We start from the raw sequence: 15,588 nt of genomic DNA, 5'->3' as shown, positions 1-15,588 counted from the left end.
ACACTACCAAACGTAAAACAGATAGCTAGTGGGAAGCAGCCGCGTAGCACAGGGAGATCAGCTCGGTGCTTTGTGACCACCTAGAGGGGTGGGATGGGGAGGGTGGGAGGGAGATGCAAGAGGGAGGGGATATGGGGATACATGTATAAATATAGCTGATTCACTTTGTTGTACAGCAGAAACTAATACAACATTGTAAAGCAATTATACTCCAATAAAGATGTATTTAAAAAATAAACAGATCCCCTAGGGCAAGTATTCTCAATCTGGATTCACAAATGCTATTCCAGGAGATCTGCATACTTCTTGAAAACGCATTAAAAATGTGAAGTGCAAAGGATGTATTTTAAAAAGTCAATAGAGGGACTTCCCTGGTGGCGCAGTGGTTAAGAATCCTCCTGCCAATGCAGGGGACATGGGTTTGATCCCTGGTCCGGGAAGATCCCACATGCTGCGGAGCAACTAAGCCCGTGCGCCACAACTACTGAGCCTGTGCTCTAGAGCCCACAAGCCACAACTACTGAGCCCTCGTGCCACAACTACTGAAGCCTGTGTGCCTAGAGCCCAGTGCTCCGCGATGAGAGAAGCCACTGCAATGAGAAGCCTGCGCACTGAAATGAATAGTAACCCCCACTCGCCGCAACAAGAGAAAGCCCGTACGCAACAACGAAGACCCAACACAGCCCAAAACTAAATAAATTTATATATTAAAAAAGTCAATAGAGTCTTTAAATCTCAGGTACAAAAAGTGGAACCTAATTTTCCTACAGTAAAATTAACAGAAGCACCCATTTGTACTCAGAAAACTTCAGTTAGTTTTCTTAGTCCTATCCAGTCACCTAAACCAAGTCTATCCTGGTTTAAAACTTACCCAGTTTGGGGCTTCCCTGGTGGCGCAGTGGTTGAGAGTCCACCTGCTGATGTAGCGGACGCGGGTTCGTGCCCCGGTCCGGGAAGATCCCACAGGCCGCGGAGCGGCTGGGCCCGTGAGCCATGGCCGCTGAGCCTGCGCGTCCGGAGCCTGCGCTTCGCAAGGGGAGAGGCCACAAGAGTGAGAGGCCCGCGTACCGCAAAAAAAAAAAAAAAAAAAAAAAAATCTTACCCAGTTTAAGATACTGCTGCTCCCTCTTTTCCTTCTCTCTCACCTCTGCGGCAGCTTGTTAGTCCAGGGGAGACTTATGAAGCATCATGACATGGGGGGACATGTCTGGGTGTTGATCTCTCCTCTCATTTTCTGCAGAGATGACTTGGCCTCTGTTCTCCAGGTGTGAGTGACACACGACATTGCTCTAGGGCACAGCCACTGACTATTCTGAGGTCATTGCTTTGGCCCCATGTCTACTCTGTGCAATGCCACAGGATGGTAGCCATGTCTCTGCATACCAGTCAACAGGACACTCTGTTCCTTAGTCCTGTGTCTATTTACCCTCCTCGGTGGCCTTTTCCATGTCCCGTTGGCTCTCTTTCCCACTAACTTCCAGGCCTCCTGCAGCTCACAGGCACCCATTCGTCACCACTCAGTCACCATGAGAAAGTCCAGGGGGCTGGAAAGGCTGTAACCCTCAGCCCTTTAGGATCTAGCTAAGGCAGACTACCATTTACATTGCCACTTTACATCCTTGTGTTCTGGGTTCTTCTCAAGACTGAGATTTTCCAAATACTTCAATGGGAAAACTGGATACAAATTTCTTTACTCTTTGGCTCTCTTAACATAAAGGGGAAATCTCTATCTCACCTCCACCCCGAGACTCTTTCTGGAGTTTGATGCAGTGCATATCTGTTAGGGGGTGTATGGTGTCCCCTGTGCCCTGCAAATTCATATGTTGAAGCCCTAACCCCAGTACCTCAGAATGTGACTGTCTGTTTGGAGATAGGGTCTTTACAAGGGTGATCAGCTTAAAAGGAAGCTGTTAGGATGGGCTCTAACCCAGTGTGGAGGTGTCCTTCTAAGAGGAAGAATTTTAGACACAAAAAGAGACACCAGAAGTGCTGGCACACAGAGAAAAGGCCATGTGAGGACACAGAGGTAGGTGGTCATCACCAAATTAAGGAGAGAGGCCTCAGGAGAAACCAGTTCCGCTAGCATCTTGATCTTGGGCTTCCAATCTCCAGAACTGTGAGAAATAAATTTCTGTTGTTTATGTCAGCTAGTCTGTAGTATTTTGTTGTGATAGTCCTAGCAAATGAATACAACATCCTTCTCCACATTGCAACTTCTAACAGCTCTGTCTTCTTTCCTTACCTCTACCTCATTTGTATCTCATTCAGGCCAGGAGTGGGGGGGGGAGGGGAACTCTTTCCCCAAGTTCGCAGAGGCTCTGGCACTCCCCACCCCTAACCAATGTTTTGACCTAACTGGGCATTTTGAATCCTTTGTTGACGAATCTGGAGTCTTTGTTTCACTTGTTCAAATGGGGTTGATTGGAGGAAGCCAAAAGAAACATGTTTGAAGTTCCAGATCTCAAATAAATATGTCATATATCATCCCACTATAAATATGTGTGCATCCAAACTAGTATATATAGGATGGATAAACAACAACGTCCTACTGCATACATAGCACAGGGAACTATATTCGATATCCTGTGACAAACCATAATAGAAAAGAATATGAAAAAGAATATATATGTATAACTGAGTCACTCTGCTGTACAGCTGAAATTAATACAACATTGTAAATCAACTATACGTCAATAAAATTTAAAAAAATATGTGTGCATCTGCTCACGTTTTTTCTGGGGAAAGTCCACAGCTCTCTTCAAATTCTCAAAGGCATTTCTGACCAGAAAAATGTTAAGAGTCACCATCTGATTATATTTGAAATGTGATTCAATTTCAAGTACATGATTTATATACATTTTAGAAATAACTATTATGTAAATGAGACAGCAGAATGTTTATCTTTGATAAATGTAAATGATATCACACTCATTTCCTTCAGTTAAAAAAATCTCTTATTTAATTTGCCATGAAAAAAGGAGCTAAAGTAAACTGTCTGTGTAATACTTGATTCCACCCTCATGCTCATCTAGTCCCAGGTCAAGAGATCATAAAATCATCCTGTTACTTTTACTGGGACCAGCATCTTAGGGCACCACCATCAGCAAGAGGCATTCTCCGTCACTCAGGATTTAAACATGCATATGCATTCGCACACACAGATGTCATGGCACGTTATATTTCTCCTTCCCGCCTCCTCTGCCTTTTGTGCCATTATTCACAGAACAACAAGGATTCAGAGATGATAGCGGTCAGGGGAGAGGATCAGGAACTCCTCCCCACGTTCTGGGAATTTTTCCTTCCCTTCCTGCCTCAGCCCACCACTATTATCCATCTGATTGCTACAGTAGCTGCTATGGGAATGCAACTTGACCGTGATCCCCTCGCCATGGTTGTCTGGACTGGAGTTTGACAGCCAATCGTGGTACTTCCTTGAGAATTTGGAACTGGCCCATAGGTCATGAAGTTCAAGATCTGTGAGGAACCATGTAACTCAGGGCGCACCAGAGAAGCAGAGAAAGTCGTGTATGCGGAGAGAAAGGGAAGGAGGAGAGAGAGAAAGGATGGAGCAGGTAGGGTAGTGGGAGAAAAAGGAGAGATAAAGTCCTTAACGCATGTCCCTGTTTCCAAGTTGTCACTGATGCCCAGTTGCATTCCTGTCCTCGAGTTCCAAGGATAGCCAGGTATCTTTACACTAGTTCCCCCCTTTAACTTAAGTTGGGTACAATTCCTATTTCTAACAACATCTCCCATTAGTTTCATTACACACACACACACACACACACACACACGCACACACAAGAGATGATCTTAGTGTAGGAATATCAAAACTTAACTCTCCCGATGTCAGGGGACATGGGTTCGATCCCTGGTCCGGGAGGATCCCACATGCTGCGGAGCAACTAAGCCTGTGCACCACAGCTACTGAGCCTGCGCTCTAGAGCCCCCGAGCCACAACTACTGAGGCCCGCGTGCCTAGAGACTGTGCCCTGCAACAAGAGAAGCCACCGCAGTGAGAAGCACACGCACCGCAACGAAGAGTAGCCCCCGCTCACCACAACTAGAGAGAGCCCGCGCGCAGCAACGAAGACCCAACGCAGCGAAAAATAAATAAAAACAAATAAATTTATTTTTAAAAAATTGGGAGGAAAACTGACTTGATCTACAAAGTTATCATTAATATAAATGAACAAATTTGGTAAACAACAAGCCACTATGCCGGGCTTCCCTGGTGGCGCAGTGGTTGAGAGTCCGCTTGCCGATGCAGAGGACGCGGGTTTGTGCCCTGGTCCGGGAAGATCCCAAGTGCCGCGGAGCGGCTGGGCCCGTGAGTCATGGCCGCTGCGCCTGCGCGTTCAGAGCCTGTGCTCCGCAACGGGGGAGGCCACAACAGTAAGAGGCCCACGTACCGCAAAAAAAAAAAAAAACCACAAAAAACCACTATGCCATACTTGGTGCTATATTTTAGAAGAGATTTTTCATAGCAAAGGCTCACAAAAATGGAGAATCCTCCTTGTGCCATACCAATCTCACCTGAAATAAAAAGCTCCAGGAATAATGACTCTATACAAAGAAAAAGTATGAGCTACTTCACTGAAAAAGGGGGGTGCAGTACCAGCCTTGCAGATTCTGGCTTGATTTTATTGCTTTAGACAGCAAGGTAACTACTGGGAATCACCTTTGGTCTCTGGCCCTATAAAGATATATCAAAAGGAAATGAAAAATATTTTGTCCTTCATTGGCAAATGGAGTTATGTTTTGGGGGCACAAGTGGCTAAAAGTTCAAGGTTTGTAAAAGTGGGTGCTGAGTGAGTTTAATAAGCCATAGAAGAATCTGAACCTGCTAGGTTTATTCAAGGAAAACACCGCCAAATAACTAAAAAAGGTAAATATCAGGCTGATTGATGGGTTTTTAAAAGGTCATGTGGTACATGTATTTGATTCATTCTCTCTCTCCAGAATTAAAACTTCCTAGATGATACGCATGGGGATGTCACAGGGCTGTCCCCAGCAGCCCTGTAAATGGTCTGTAAAAGTCTTGGTCAGCATGATGAATGTCTGGGTTTTAATTATAAGAGGGTTTTCTGGGTATCCTACTTTAAGTGTTTTTTTCCACAAAGACAGTTGCTGCATCTGTTTTACAACCCTGTCTTTTAGAAGGAGTGGTTTAATGCTTCTGGCACTGTGGCAATCTTCATAAACACACACACACACATACACCAAATCTCCGTTTAAAGTTAGACGACGGATATATCAAACATCTTTTCACTTTAGTGGCAAAGCTCTGGCACCCTGATGTTCTGATATTCTTTCCCTCTTTCTGTATTTTAAGGAAAGGCTGCAACTCTTGCCCAATGAGAAAGTTGTCTGATCTCGCCAGCAGACCTCTGCAAACAGGATTTATCCATTGCTTCAAGCCCCAAGTATGACACAGGTGTTTTGTTTTGTTTCCAAAAAATGGGTGTGTTCAGCACTACCCCATGGAGGAGAAATTTAATTGTGTAATGGGCTCAGGTGTGATCCACATCCTCACAGGGCCTGCATGGACTGCTTGTCCATTTTGTTCCTCCATCCAGCTCACCTGTGATGGTGGCTGAGTGTAGCAGAAAGAGCTTGAAGAGAAGGAAAGGGAAGGGCTGCAGGGAGAGAACGGGCCAAGCACAGCTTCTGGCCCATAGTGCTTATTAATTCATTCTGTAAACATTTATGGAAGCTACAGCATGCTAGGCGTTGTTCCAAGTTCTGAGGAAGAGTGATGGGAAAAACAAAACACCCAAACACCGAAGTCTCTGCTCTCATCGATAAAGCTTATAACCTAGTGGCAGTTAAATGCTTGCAGAGTGAAGGGATGCCTAGATGCAGGGAGCGACAGCAGGGGTGAGAGCTGGGGGCAGCTCCAACTGCCCACTCTGTGTAACTGTAAGTACTGACTTACCCAAATCGACTTCACCATCCCAACTTTGGGAGTCCCGTCTCCGCGGAGCAAACTGTAACCCGCGTGTACTAGCATTCTCACTCTTACTTAAACTGTAAATTTAAAGTGCCCTTAGGGAGGGGAAAGGCTGAGGGTGTCTGCCTGGACTGGCGCTCGCCCGGCCTTCCCAGCATCCCCATGACCTTTGAGCCGCGCAGTGGAAACCTCCCCAAGAGAACCGCCAGGTGGCACCTATCAGGCGCAGAGAGGGAGAGTTATTCTCCCCACACCCCAGCCAACCGGAATAGCCGGGCTGTGCGCCTTCGCCAGTGGGCTTGTTGGCGAGGTAGAGGGGGAGTGTTAGCCTCGGTTCAGACTGCGCGATTACGTACCCTGTTTTCCCCACACCCCAAACACGCAGAGTGTAGACCTGTCCCCACGCGCCCGGGCTGCCAAAGGCGCGTCATACGCTTGTTGGGAGCGGCTCGGCCTCAGTCACCGCGCCGCGACTTGGGGGCTGGAGGTGGGTGGCCGTGGGCTGCGCTGAGTTGGAAGCCCCGCCAGTGCCCAGGTCTCCTCCGCCCGACCTCATCCCGGGCCAAGGCGGAGGAGTGGCACGAGAGACGGGACCCAGGGCGGTGGCAGGCAGAAGTCCGGTGACGCGGGACACCGCCTCCCCCTCTCCCCCCCACCTCCCGGGTCTATGCCCGGGTCCGGGGCGCCTCCTCCCGCCGGTTAAAAACCCTGTGGTTTCCGCGGCCCCGGCCGCAGCGTGGCGGCCTCGGGTCACCTCTCCCCACCGCTCCGCAGGGGCGCTCCCAGCAGCCCAGGCTGGGGACCGTCCCCGCTGGCAGAGGGGCCCAGCAGAAGGTCGGGGTGCGGGGTGTCCGCACCCGGAGCAAGCGTGTTGGGGTCATTTCGGATTGGGCGGCCGGGTCACCACCTCCACTCCATCGGTGGCGGAAAGCGAGCTGCGCCAGTTGCGCGACTGTCGCTGCCGTCGCTGCCTGTATTCGGCCGCCGGTGACATTGGGAGGAGACCGCTGGTAACGAGCGGAGGAGGAAGAGGAGCAGGGAAGGGTGGGGTGGGGGGACAGAAAGTAGCGATTGTGCCAGGGGGCGTGTGAGCAGCCGGAGAGGCGGCCGCGCTGGTGACAAGTTCTCCGGGTCGCGCGCGGCGCGGCGGGGCGGGGAACGAGCGGGGAGCGCGGCAGGCGCCGGGAGCCGGAGGGAGGCGCGGGAGCCTCGGGGAGCCGCCTCCAGCGCCCCGCGCCCTGCGCCGCCGCCGCGCCTCCGGCTCGCTTCCTCCGGGTTCCCAGCCCCGGGTGCTGAGGCTCCGGTCTATAAATAGCAGGTTACAGCTCCCGCTGGCGCGCACAAGCTCTCCCGCGAACGCCGGAAAGTCAGGCTCAAAGTGTCTGCTGCTGCCGCTGCCGCCCCCTACTCCGCCTCCGGGAGAGGTAATTACCCGCCGGGGCTCCGAGGGCTCGGCGGGGGCTTCGGCAGGGTGGGCTGGGGGACGGTGGGGGACTCGCGAGGCGTTCGAGCGGGTCTGAGAGCGCGGGGGCGGGCGGGGGGGCGGGGAGCCGGTCTGTTTGGCGTCAAGTTTCTCAGCCTGGCGGCCCCGATAGCCCCATGCAGCCCTCGCTCCTGAGCGGTGTGGTGTGCTGTCTCTCCCGGGCTGCCGGGGTTCCCCTGACACCCGTGGACCCTCTGGCCGGACGCCCCTTGGCCGGGCCGCGCGCAGCTTCAGGTTCACCGTCACCCTCGCCCCCTCACGCTCACTCTGTGGGCCCCGCGTAACTCTGAGCTCTGGCCTCACTGACCTTCCAAGGCGGCGCCCGCCCACCCTCGCGGTCCTTTTGGAGAGGCTGCGGTGCCCCGGGGGACTCGCTCTCCACCGCCTCCCGGCCGCTAACCTGCCGCCGCCGCCCGCCTCGGGAGAAGTCGTCTTCGAGGCGAGTGGGTGGGGGTGGGGTGGGAGTAAGGGAGATTGATACTGGGGTCTCCGTTGCCCCGTGGTTCGGTGTTTCCTAAGGAGCCCCGTCTCCATGCCACCCCCAGCCCACTCCCGGCAACTCATTCCGGCAGAGAAGCCCGGTGCGTCTCTTCTTGGCCACCGAGCACCTCTTGTCCTGCCCAGAGAGGTCTCATTTTTAAAGGGGTTCGACAGCGAGGGGCCGTGGCTGGAGGGCGGTGGGGGGCCGTGGTCGTGGGGCTGGCGTGGGGAAGTCATTGTTTGGCGTCTGACAGCTGCGCTGCAGGGTCTACGAGCTCTCTGGCACCTTTGGCAGGGAGGGCCCAGGCCGGGGATGTTAGGAGCCAGGGGCTGGTTCCTGAATGGATTTTCAGGCGTGTAGCTGGGACTAAGATCGGGATGCTGGAGCCCCACGTATCTGCTTTTGCCCCTCCCTATGCCTCTGAACTCTCCTCTCTTTTGGGGGGTGGTGTCTGCCCCTACACGGTGGAGAGGCACCGGCAGTTTCTGTTTGGGGACAAGAGGTTTATAAGGGTGAGGATGTGCATATTGAGCCGCTGCCACCCCAAACTTACTGGAAAAACCCGAGAGGGTTTTTTCTATTACTCTTGTTTTAATAACGCAGATTAACTTTGCCTGTCTCCACCCAATCCCCTCCGCCCAGAACTAGGTTTCCTCCCTCTTCCGAGGTGTTCTTTGAGGTCATTACATATTATGACTCCAGGTGTTACATTTTACGTATCTCCTTCCTCTCAGTGTGACAGAACGTGTTTGTAAAGGTGTGGTTCTATAAAATAAGTGAAATCCTGGAAGACGCGGTAGATTGTCTTTTCCCTCGAGATGGGCACTAGATAGCCCGTTTGTAGGTGTAGGACTACATTTCCAAGACCTTGGCTTGTCAAAGGAGTTTTCCTAATGGGTTCTGGACCAGCAGTAGTAGTAATCTGACGATGCTAAAGCAGCATAAAAGGTGCAAGGAACCACCGACAGGGCAGCTGGCTAGTGCAAGAAGTTGAGTAAAAAGAGGACTGGGTAAGTGGGCACTGTCTCACTTAATAGACAAAGAAATGCATGATCTTGTGTTCTTTTGTGATATACCCCAGTAGAGCATTGATGTGAAATCAGAGTAAATGATCAATGGCTTTGTAATACGTACTTGAGCGTTAAAAATTGAACCTCTTGGATTTGTAGTAATGTAAAACGCGACTGCAATGAAATGCTTTTCCAATGTATTTCTCTAAAATGTGATTTAGAACATTGTCCTTGAAAGGTTATGAGAGTCTAGATCCTCAGTGTCTTTCAGAAACATGTGCTGCTTGATATACTGCCCTTATTTTTGAAGAATATTCTCTGTGATTAGGCAAATCAATATTTGTGATAAATTAATGATCAGTTAGGATGTACATATTTATAACAGTGTTTTGTTTTTGATCCGTTGATAAAGTATAAGAAAAACCAGATAGACCGCGTTTAGTCTTGTTCCTCCAGCTGTTTAAAGAAGCACATGGTCAAAGTTATAGGCAGAAAGTACTTTCCAAATGTTGGGTTTGAGCTTCACTTTGGGGGTGCAAATCGACTGAATGACTTCATTCCCCGTAAGATTTTTGTCAAAATACTCATAACACAGACTCATCAGTTAAATTTGATTACAAAATAATGCTATTATATTTGAGTGGTGTGAAATGGAAAACTCATTAGGCTTAGAGAAAAGCCAGATATTTGTTCTAAATTGTGCAGATTGAAAGCAATTCATTTCCTTTCTGAGACTTGGGAGTTTCTTCTAGTACAAGTAATATTAATTCACACATGGTTGACAGAGGCTACTTTCACTACTTTGAGGCAAAACCCAAGAGGGCAGTTCTCCTAAAGACAAAGAAAAAAGTGCCAACTGATCTCATATCTCTTAGCAACTGAATAGATGTCAGCTGTCAGGTAATTACCTGACCTCTGAGAATACAAAGTTAAAAAAGTTATGAAATAATTAGCAAAATGCTTACTGAATATCTGTTACATTTTCTTATTTCATAGTGCACAATCCCCAGCCAGTACTAATATTAGAGGTACAAATATCATAATTTTTGTAATCTGTGTGGAATAAATTTATTTTGGTTTTTCTTTTTTTGTGGTATGCGGGCCTCCCTCTGCTGCGGCCTCTCCCGTTGCGGAGCACAGGCTCCGGACGCGCAGGCCCAGCGGCCACGGCTCACGGGCCCAGCCGCTCCGCGGCACGTGGGATCCTCCCGGATCGGGGCGCGAACCTGGTTCCCCTGCATCGGCAGGCGGACGCGCAACCACTGCGCCACCAGGGAAGCCCCATGGGGATTTTAATAGCTAGAAATGTGCTGTTTTAGATAATCTCAAGTTTAATGTTAATGTTCATTTGAAAGCTGTATCTGTCTCTTCTGTATTCTGTACCTTAATTTTTCCATGTGTTCTATCTTTCTAAAGCCTTAGGGAACGTGCTTCATAGCCACTTTGTGACTACTTTTTAATATTGAGTTAGAAATCTTTGATTATAAAGCTCTTTAGGATACACAAATATACATACTTTCATATTCAGGCTAAGAAATGAGGTTATTAGACAAATAGTTTCAGTTTAAACATTTATTTTTAGATAAATCCGAATGATAATGCCATGATTGCATTTTTGTGTGCAAATGCGCATAGCTTTTGTTTTCCGAAACTTTAAATGCAGTATGTATTGATACCTAGAAACGCATTAAGATATGGGAGAAAATTTTAAGGAATCTTGAGAGTCCCAGGCATTATCATCATTTGAATCAAGACTGGTTAGTTCACTTACGTTATATGTTTTCATGACCTTGTCGACCAGTAGGAGCATTTGAAAAAGCTTATGAAGTATAATTATTATAATTATCTCATTTGTATACCTGCAACTGCTGTGGGATTTTTCTTATATAAGGGACAGTTGTAACCACTATCTTATGTCCTAGAAGTATCTTGTTAATACATGGTATACCATAAGGCCAGTGGAATATCCAAGAGCTGCAACTTCAGACTTTTTTTTTCCAATTGACTTTGTAATTTTATTGAACACTGATAGATGTAATCCCAACATAGTGTGAAGAATTGGATTTCAATGTAATATGTGTTCTTAAATCATGTTTTCCAAACTGAGTTTCTTACATTGCAATATTTTGAGTAAGTTCTGTCTTCTGCATTGGCAGCCATGCCAACTAGGTGTCCTAATTGTGTGGAGAGGCCTCAAAATAGCTCTTTGCAGAGCTAAGTGGAATAGACTTGGCAGTATTCATTCGGTTAAGCTGATTAAAGGAAGTAGTGAGAAGTTGTCTAGATCATGTGGCTGTGATCAGAGATTCCTTTGGGAATTATCTAAATTAATGATTTCAAGGGGATGGAGGCAACACTTCCCTCAAAGGTGAACGTCTCCCTCCTTCTCCCCCTCCCTCCCTCCCTCCTTCCCTCCCTTCCTTCCTTCATTCCTTCCCTTCCATCGATTTGAATCTTACCTATCTTTCTTTTTCTACCTGCCTTTCTGGTTGTTAAAATGAAGCACTGCAACAGGCTTGATGTTGAAAATACTGAGCTATGTGCTCTATTTTCCACATTGCCAAGGATGGAGAGAAGTCTGTGGGATACACAGGCGGCCTTAATCCTCACTCTGAATTTGAATTATCGGAGTAACGACAACAATGAAAAATGTCTTCCAAGATCAACGTAAAATATAGTTCTTTAAAATTTCCATATATGAGTTGTTTTAATATATCATGTATTTATAAATTATAAGTACTTTAAAAGGAGAAACAGATTTTTATGTGTCTCTAAACGGAGTGTGATTTTTTAAAAGTTAAGCAGCAATGCTTTAAAGGGAATCCTCTGAACATTTTTCATTATAACAAACTTAATTGACAGAAATATGAGTCTCTCACCTTTCACCTTAGTTCTTAAAATAGGTAGCTACCGTGCATTAAGTAGACCTAACTGGGAACTACCATTGTAGAATACAGTAAAGCAAATAAAATGCACTCCCTTACCCATAGCAAAGTTCTCTATAGCAGCCCTTTGTTTAATCCAGTCTTTCAAACATTTCTCATTTCATTTTCTTGCGGCTTTATTCTTCTAGCCAAAAGATCAGAGATGAGCCTGAGCAATTAGCACAACCAAACCACAAAAATTACTCACCGCTGGGAAAATAAAGTAGAACTAAAAACCAGTGACATCTTAAATTGAAGTAATAACCTGTAGATGAGGGGAGATTATAGCGATGTCCTTAAGAAAGCTTGAAAGTATCATTAGTGATTATTTAACATCCTACAAAGCCCTTTTGAACATTTTCATATACCAAACTTGCTAGATAACCACATATTCCACTTGGAGCATTGGCATATGTCACATTCATAATAGAATATGCTACATACTTGCTGCACAGTATTAAAAAAATCACCCCTTTGAGGCTTCCCTGGTGGCGCAGTTGTTGAGAGTCCACCTGCCGATGCAGGGGACGCGGGTTCGTGCCCCGGTCCGGGAGGATCCCACATGCCGCGGAGCGGCTGGGCCCGTGAGCCACGGCCGCTGAGCCTGCGCGTCCGGAGCCTGCGCTCCGCAACGGGAGAGGCCACAACAGTGAGAGGTCCGCGTACCACAAAAAAAAAAAAAAAAAAAAAAAAAAAAAAAAATCACGCTTTAAAAAAATTTCATGTCTTCATTAACAAAACCCATAACTTTTCATATTTACTAATCTAATCATCTTTTTTACCTAAATTTATGAGACAGGGATGATTTTATGGTATGTGTAATTTCATTTCTCCCTAATAGCTTTCTTCTCTTGAAGCAGTTATGAATAAATATGTTCCAGAGCTATCTTTTTGGATAAATTTGCTTTTAAATAGAGCATTTCCACTTTCCTGAAGGCGTCCATTGTGCATTTGGAGTGAAAGAGACAGCACTAGGTGGCAGTGTGCAATGCTTAGTAGCCTTGGGTCTTTTAAATTGCAATATATTCATTATTAAAGCTGTTCTTTTACACAGAATTTATTTATATCACAGGCAAGCTAATGAAATTAAAATCAACAGGCAGCTAAATCCTTAGCAGTATATGTAGAAAATCTATTGTTTGTAATACTTTAAAGATTTGATTGTAATATTTAACATACTCTGCTTTTATGTGGGGTCTGCTCATGTGGGGAATTCTTAGCAATTAATTGAACTAAACGTGCCAGAATTGTGCTTATGACCGGGTAAGAAAAAGGTAAAGACAAAATTAAGGGCACATGGTAGAACTCCTCCCCACCCAGTGTGGTCATTCTAAAACAGACATTGTATTAACCATTTGCATTTTAATCCTAATCCTCTCATTACACAGGCTGAGCAAATTCTTTTGTCTAGGTCTTGAAGGCTCTAATTCTTAATTTTTCCTCTATCTTATTGCCCTTGGGACAATGCAAAAAAGAAAAAAAAAAAGTGCAGATTGTCTCCCTGACACTTCAGCAGTTCCCTAATGTCCTCTGTAATAGTGATGGCCTGGCCATCACAGTGACCAAATTGGATTAGCCACGTAGCACTGTAATTTACTTTATTGTGACAGCTGAGATTTATCCAAACCATTTCTTCTTGGTTTATCTGGATGTCAGCATCCCTTTCTTTGGCTGAATGACTAAATCATGGGCCATGGCAGAATTAAAATTTATTCCATCCTCCGTGCACCAGAATGGGTCCCATGCATTGTGTAGCCACCTGATTGGAACCTCCTCAAGATCAACATGGTAGGTGTTTCAAACCATGTTCACTGGACGGGGCAGTTGTGGGAATGGAAACCAAGGGAAAAATTAATCAACATAAATTGGCATAATTAAGAAATAGATTTCTTTTAAAAGACTTTTTAGTAGTATGTAAAATTTTAAACATAATAAAAAATAGTACAATGAACTCTCGTGTTCCCACCAGCCAACTTCAGTAATTGTCAAATCATGGCCATTCTTGTTTCATCCACAATCTCACTCTTCCCCTTTCTGCAGTTTTGGGAAGCAAATCCTAGAAATTATATCAAAGGAAATATACTTGTGAAGCAGTTATTTAAAAAAATAGGTATCATGTGAAGGGCAATTTAAAAAAATTACTAAAGTAAGAACACTACATATTTCAACTAAAAAATTAGGAATCTTAGCAATAGTTAAATTATGTGCAAATTATGAATTTGTTTCTGGAAAATATGGCAGACTATATAATTAAGGAATCGATTTCAACTTAGGTTCTATGTCGTATTTTTTTTAATCAACAAAAGTGTGCAGTAATGTTCCTTGAACATGGTAGGTAGTTAGTACATGCTTGATAAACCAATGACTGCATTAGGCTTCTTAGTAAAACAAATACTGTCTGCATACCTTGTCACTACGGTTCTCTTATGTAACATTTTACTTCTAAAGAGGCAGACATCGTAGACAACAGCAGGCCCTTGGCATGCGAGACTTTAGTTTGCATGAGTCAAGATTTTACCAGCTGTCTTAAATTACTTACACGTAGTAATCTATAATTTTGCTGAAGTGTGAATTTAAATCACACAGTCCTGGAAACTGGCCTTTCAGTGAATGAGCCCAGCGGTCATACCTCCAGGTGATTTTATGTTCTAGGTAACATGGCACTTCACTTTCTAGAGCTAGTTATCCCTGGTGAGTGTGTTTGAGAGTTTGCCAATCTGAAAAATCGTTTGGTCCTCCCCTTTGAAAACGTCATGAATCTCCTAAAATATACCTGTTAGATTTTGTGTTGAGTTGAAATTTTAAATGAGTAGGATTTTTTTCAGATTTCAAAAAATTGACAGTAACCATTATGTATAAATCATTATGATATTATGTGTCTAAGAGAAAATATAATTCCATGGTAGAGAAAACAAGTATTTTGTATCTAAAGGGTTTAAGCCATGCCATACTTTTCATATGTAAAAATTATATAGGGAACAAAGGCCCTGTATAATTTTCTTAATACTAGACACATAATTTTTTTGACTTTTTTGAAATTTACTATAATGTTTTCTTTCCTGGGCTGTGTTTTAAAGACTGCCTCCCAATTTATTCATGCTATTCATATTCCGATTTCTCACTTTATATTTTGGGTGGGAGTGATGAATGGTACATACTCAGAATAGTGTAACAAGAAATAATTGAGCCAGTTGGCTTCCACTTGATTTTTTTTTTTTCTACTCATTTTTTTTTTCCAGATTATAAATGTAATAGATCTCCATTGAAAAAATTTTGGCAAGTAGAGAAAAGTCTAAAGAGGCAGAAAAAAATCATCCAAGGACGTATTTTTAGTGTTTTATCATATTTCTTTCTAGAATCCTGTGATTCTTTCTAGATTTTGTGATTCTTCTACAAAAGTTGAGATTACAGTACGTGCATGCATGTGTGTGTGTGTATGTGTGAAAATGTCTTGATTTTTTTTTCCACTTAGAATTCTGTTGTTCAGTTTAGAATTTGATTGAGCACCTACTATGTGCCAGGTACTATGCTAAAAGCTCTTTTCTGGTTTACAGCAATGAATAAAAAAGAAAATCACTTTTCCTGTACCTGTAAACACTGCTCTAACCTTTTCTTTCTTTCTTTTTTTTTTTAAATTGCCATCTGGTAGTTAGGTGTACAAATCACTATCATTTGTTTAGCCATCCTTGCAACTTTGACTTGTTGGCATTTTTTTGGCTTTTCTTTTGGCATTTTTTTTT

General features: G+C 45.1%; 1 protein-coding gene across 1 annotated transcript in view; it reads left to right on the top strand.

Annotated features, from left to right (window-relative positions):
- Nucleotides 1-7,158: 7,158 nt before the first annotated feature.
- The window catches only part of INPP4B (inositol polyphosphate-4-phosphatase type II B), a 763,890-nt gene continuing 755,460 nt past the window's right edge, over nt 7,159-15,588 (top strand). The window contains exon 1 of the mRNA XM_007111238.4: nt 7,159-7,374. The gene's annotated coding sequence lies outside the window, so the exon portion shown is untranslated. The remainder of the gene's footprint in view (nt 7,375-15,588) is intronic.

The sequence above is a fragment of the Physeter macrocephalus genome, chromosome 7, assembly GCF_002837175.3.
Source record: "Physeter macrocephalus isolate SW-GA chromosome 7, ASM283717v5, whole genome shotgun sequence".
In the NCBI taxonomy this organism is placed as follows: domain Eukaryota; kingdom Metazoa; phylum Chordata; class Mammalia; order Artiodactyla; family Physeteridae; genus Physeter; species Physeter macrocephalus.
The sequence above is the reverse complement of the archived record's forward strand: the minus strand, read 5'-3'. Positions and strand labels throughout refer to the sequence as shown.